Genomic DNA, 5,877 nt, shown 5'->3' with positions numbered 1-5,877 from the left:
GTATTTGTCTAGCAATATATATCTTACTATGGTAGAATAAATTGTAGTTGTCTGCAAAGAAACTGTCAGTTAGTCCCAGCAATACCCAGCACTTCTTAATTTGCTTTTCCACCTGAGCTTTACCTTAACACTATTCATGACAAACATTAAAATTGTATTTGGAGAGGCACCTTCATAGCATTCTGACTCTTTAGTGTCTCAGTCATACTTGAACATCCCACCCATCTTTCAGGAAATGCATTACTATGAAATATAGTGGAAAATAAATGTCTCAGATTTAATCCATGCAGGTGCTTCTTGTTAAGCAGTTGTGTTCAGCTGCATTTGGGACTTGCTGGTATTCTTCAATTTCATATTTTAAACACTGAAATGCTGAGTCTTAATATTGGTCAGTGAAAGGTAACAAATGATTCTGGAGGAACTGCATCTTGCTGAAATTTTGTCTAGGGTTGTGTAATCACTGCTGTTAATATGTGGTATAAGTACCTAGGAGGCTTAAGGTTACAGATATTCAGAAATAAAGAAAATAAAAAGAGGCAATTTATTATCTCTTACTCTTATCTCAGATGTTTAACAAGACTGAAATGACCTTTACAAATTTAGTGCTATATAAATAGGAGTGATCTTCACAATTGTATACAGCTCGAACTCCCTTAAAAATAATTACTATGCAACTTGAGTATTCTAACCACTAGGCCCAGAAAACAGTCTTGAAGGCACATGATGCAGTTCTACTGCTGAAGGTCTGGGCCTCAGTACTGCATGAGTGTGTGACTACCTAAGAACCAAGTGCAAACCATTTTCTGCAGCAAGAAAAGGACACGAGCCAATTAAAAAGCAAGTTGACAGTCAAATGTATTCTGATTTCCTTTTTTAGTATGGACTCATGACGTGTGTGTGTGTGACTCCAGAAATCCTGATGCAACACAGATGGTAGCAATGGGCCTTTAAATATGTTTTCATGTACCATTAATCCAATGTCTAAAGAACCTTCTATTTTAAACTTAGGATAAGTTTGCACAAAAGCATCTATTTACTCTATTTCAGTCACAATTTTCAAACACTTGTAGTTTCCAAGTGGCTCAAATAAGTAAGTAAGGAGAGAGCAACTTGACATCAGGCTTACAAACTGAAAAAACAACAGACTAGGAAAACATCGAGGAAGGAGATCAAGTTATTCAAGGTCAGAACAAAGTGGTGAGGTTTAAGAGGGTGTTTATATCCAGTTCAGGCCAGGCTGATCTTCCCTTGCTAGTGATCATGCTTGATAAGCAATTGGTGGTTTTTGTTCCTTTGACTGATGGATGGGGCCAGAGTGTTCTTTCTCCTTGCATTTGCAAGGAGTAACATCTGGAGCTGAGTGTTCTTTCAGGCAGCAAGAAGAGAAGCGAGAGTTCCCTGCAGCTAACTCCTTCTCTAGATGGTGCCAGTTTGGTGTCATCATTCCTCGCCTTTTCCTTCATGCTACCCCTAGAGGCAATGGGGTGCAGCCTACCCTCTCTGTTCTGCTGATGGAAGCCTTAACTCATCACCCCAGGGATAACATTGGATGGAACCCCATGATGCTGAAGAAAGCAAGCCAAGGAGAAAGTAGAACTGGGGCTCTGCTCTACCGGAAGAGAAAAGGTGGGCAGGCAATGTTGGTTCTGGAGGGCAAGGTAGGAGGCGGTAGATGCAGACATGCGGCTCTGATAGGAAGTTGGTCATTTGTTTTGTACCATTTAACCAACAAAACAAATGACCAACTTCCTATCAGAGTCTCATGTCTGCATCTACCGCCTCCTACCTTGTACCATTTGTTGTACCATTTAACCAGGGACGCGGGTGGCGCCGTGGGTTAAACCACAGAGCCTAGGACTTGCCAATCAGAAGGTCGGCGGTTCGAATCCCCACGACGGGGTGAGCTCCCATTGCTTGGTCCCTGCTCCTGCCAACCTAGCAGTTCAAAAGCACGTCAAAGTGCAAGTAGATAAATAGGTACTGCTCTGGCGGGAAGGTAAACGGCGTTTCCGTGCACTGCTCTGGTTCGCCAGAAGCGGCTTAGTCATGCTGGCCACATGACCCGGAAGCTGTACGCCGGCTCCCTCGGCCAATAAAGCAAGATGAGCGCCGCAACCCCAGAGTCGGCCACGACTGGACCTAATGGTCAGGGGTCCCTTTACCTTTACCTTTACCATTTAACCTAGCAGCCCAAAGCAGGCAATGGGGGCGAAGAATCAAGTCAAAATGATGAGCAGGGGTTTCCCAATCATTTGCTCTCAGCTTCGGTTCTAAGTATGAAACCGTCCACAAAGTTATCATGCTGTAAGAGGCAGAGAGATCACCTTTTAGGTTTCATATGTAATATGAATATATAACTCTGCCCATGTGCTGCTTTATTAGGGCTGTCACTAGATTAAATAAATGCTGGTTGATTAAACTTGCATAAGCATGAAATTAATAGTTTCTGGATCAGGCTACTGAGGAGAGCTTACTAATTTCAGTGGGACTTTACAACCAAGCAATGCTGCAGAATTGCAGCTTATATGGAGATACTTCATGTGCTGATTGTCCTTTTTCCTCGCCAAGCCAACTCCTCAATACAGAGCAGCCATGCCTCCAAGCACTTGGGATACCTTTTGAACATCTGTCCCTGTTCTGCTGCCCAAGAACAAAGGATGGCAGGTACCAACCTTGAAATGTGGAGCGAGAAGGGGGAAATGACTTTTCTACAGTGATAGGAAGGGGGAAAGCCTTCAGTTGGATTAAACTGCAGCTGTATTTCAGAGACTCCTCTTTCATAAGCAAAATATATTACACATTTTTAAAAATTTCTTCACTGTTTAATTTTCATGGCTCTACCATTAGGCAAAGGCACCTGCCTAAGGCAGCAGATGCTTTGATTTCACTTGTAGTATAACAATTACCATGGAAAATATGGATTGAAATAATATTTGGAGAAGATGCAGTTTTAAATGATTAAAATGGGACTCCAGGGAAGGAGAGGGGGAAGTCCTGAGATTCAGAGGAATCATGTGGATATGTAATTGATTTTTAAAAATAATTTTGTACTGTAAAAACCAAATAAAAATATTTAAAGGGGGGGGGGGAGGGCAGCAGATGCTGAGGATAGTGGCAACAGCAGTAGACCCCAACTCCAACTCTTCCTTTTGTACCTAGATAGGATCAGGTTGCACATGTAATTTATTTATGAATAAATGTACACCCTCCCCAAAAAAGAAGGAAGAACACAGTGTGCCTATTCATAGGATATAGTCACCAACCTTTTTTAGGGTTGTTGTTGTTTTTGGGGGGAGTTTTGGGTCCCGTCCCCCCTCTGAACATCTCTTTCCCCAATTCCGAGGATCAGTCCACCCCATTGAAAGACTGGGTGCACATCTTTTGCTTTCCCAAGTCAGATCCAGTATAGTTAATCAGCCTGGAAAAGTAGATAGAACTGAAAAAGGAAATCAGAAAAAGTGTCTCTTTGAACTTCCTCCGCCATCAAGGGAAGGAAAAGGTAACCAGCCTCATGACCGAGAGCAGGAAGTGCAGTCAGGGGGTCAGAGGCTTAATGGATGCTAGAAGAAGAGCTTAAAGGAACAATGTTGGCAGTCCATGGGATATATACCTTATACTATATAATACTCTGACTCTACCTCAGTACTTTGGGGCAGCCAAATCTTTAGTCCTATGGGAAAAGAAGACAGGTGCAAAAGTAGTCTTGATGTTTGCTATACTTATTGATATGAAACTTTCCTTTAAGGCCAATTTTGTTCCCTTTTTTTGGCTGGGAGGGGGGCACCTTTTGCTACCCCACTTTAGGTAGGAAAATGTCTCCATTCAGCCTTATTTTAGACTGTGAGCAGGGTGTTCTAGACTGGTGACTGGGAGCAGCCGCCGAGACCATATAACACTGGTCCTGAAATACCTACATTGGCTCCCAGTATGTTTCCGAGCACAATTCGAAGTGTTGGTGCTGACCTTTAAAGCCCTAAATGGCCTCGGCCCAGTATACCTGAAGGAATGTCTACATCCCCATCGTTCAGCCCAGAGATCCAGCTCCGAGGGCCTTCTGGAGGTTCCCACACTGCGAGAAGTGAAGCTACAGGGAACCAGGCAGAGGGCCTTCTTGGTAGTGGCACCCACCCTGTGGAACGCCCCCCCCCTCAACCAAATGTTAAGGACATGAGTAATTATATAAGGTTAGGTTGCTGAAATGAAAACTAAGAAAGAATGGAGTTTGTGTGTGTGTGTGTGTGTAAGGACTTTTGAATTCAGGTTGGTTCTGGTACTAAAAACAAATCCCTAGGCTAGGCTCAGAGGCAACTTTCTTTAATTCCAATGTGTGTCTTTTGTGCTTGGTTTTGACTGGTCGGGGTTCCAGGAGAAAATTAGCAAAGTCGATCTGACAAGCCTGAAGTTCGCCCACTCCTGTACAGTGCTAAAAAGTCCGTTCTGCTTAGAGGAATGTCTGAAATAACACAGCTAGAATGCGTGGGTCAGGTTTTGCGGCAGTTCTCTACCGCCAATCATGTTCTCAGCTAACACTATTAGGATATGCGGCAGCGCACAGCCTGTAAGCTCTCGCCCACTCATTTGCCACATAAGCACTTTGCGGAAGCTCCTTGGGGGGCCGACTTGCTTTAAATAGAGCAGCATGCTTGGCTCAGCGGCTTCCAGTACTACTTCGTAAAAGACTACAATACCCAGCACCCACAGTTACTTTCTCAAGTTTTAGTCGGAGCTTGACGGAAAGGAGGCACTACAAACCCCTAAAAGTCAGAAAACACATGCAGCGAATGCTGCAATCTTCCAGTCCGTTCCATAAATAAGGCTGCAATTGCAAACTCTGTATTGCCTGAAGGAGTGGCGCGAGAGCTTTTGATCTAGCTTAATTAGAAAACTGTTGAAACTGCTATCTGCCCCCCCGCCCGGAATCTTGCGTTCCCAGAGCGAAAGTGATCTCTTACTGATCTGGAGATCAAAGCTGAAGATTCAGGCCACAGTTTCAAAAAGGAGAGGATTTTATGGCGCTGCAATGTATTCACTTTTATGATTCAGGAAGAGTACGCGGAATGAAGCAACCTTTAAGCCTGAGATGGTAAAGCGGCGCCCCTCTAGGTATTCTTGGACTCCAACTCCCATCAGCCCCAGGCAGCATGGCCAAAGATCAGGGATGAAAGGAGTTATGGGTCGGTCAACAACGTCTGGGAGAGGGGGGCACCGGGTCCCCACGTCTGCTTTATGCAAAGAAGCACAATACGTATCTGCGGACCTGTTGGCTGGTGCCCTAGAATTCAATAAAAGGAGGACGTGGGTGCTACTTAGAGCCAAACTGGGATTCCAGAGAAATAATTCCTATCTCAAATCATGGTTGTTTATTAAGGAGTCCTGCCATCCAGGTTCTTCATTCGTCCAAAACTTAACCGCGAAATAACGGATACCAAAATTATACAATGCTGGACTGTCCCCTTTGTTTCCTTCCCCGCCCTAAATCTACTCCAGACTCCGAAAACAGTTCATTCAGGTCGTTGCACCAGCTATCTTTAAGAGGAACGGAACGCAGGGTGCAATTCTGCGTAAGCAAAGCCTCGTTGCCCTTCGCTGGTCTTCTCAGCTGAGAAAGAAAAACAAGCATGTCCACCTGGGACCTCCCGCGAGGGCCAACCTTGGGGACCCGACAGGAATTGTATCCTCCCAGCTCACACGCCCCGCATTCCCCGCTGTGCGGGGCCCCACTACCTCCCGCCCCGCGTCCTCCGGCGCGGCTGCGGCCGGGAGTCCCGGGGTTTCTGGTGGACAGCGCGTGGCGGCAGAGCTGTCACTTCCCCTGCGAGCGCAGCATGCTGGGAAATGTAGTTTCGCGAGCTGGAGATTCCGACGGGCCGCCTAAGT

The sequence above is a fragment of the Podarcis tiliguerta genome (assembly GCF_965153285.1).
Source record: "Podarcis tiliguerta genome assembly, chromosome: 6".
NCBI classification, from domain to species: Eukaryota; Metazoa; Chordata; class Lepidosauria; order Squamata; family Lacertidae; genus Podarcis; species Podarcis tiliguerta.
The sequence above is the reverse complement of the archived record's forward strand: the minus strand, read 5'-3'. Positions refer to the sequence as shown.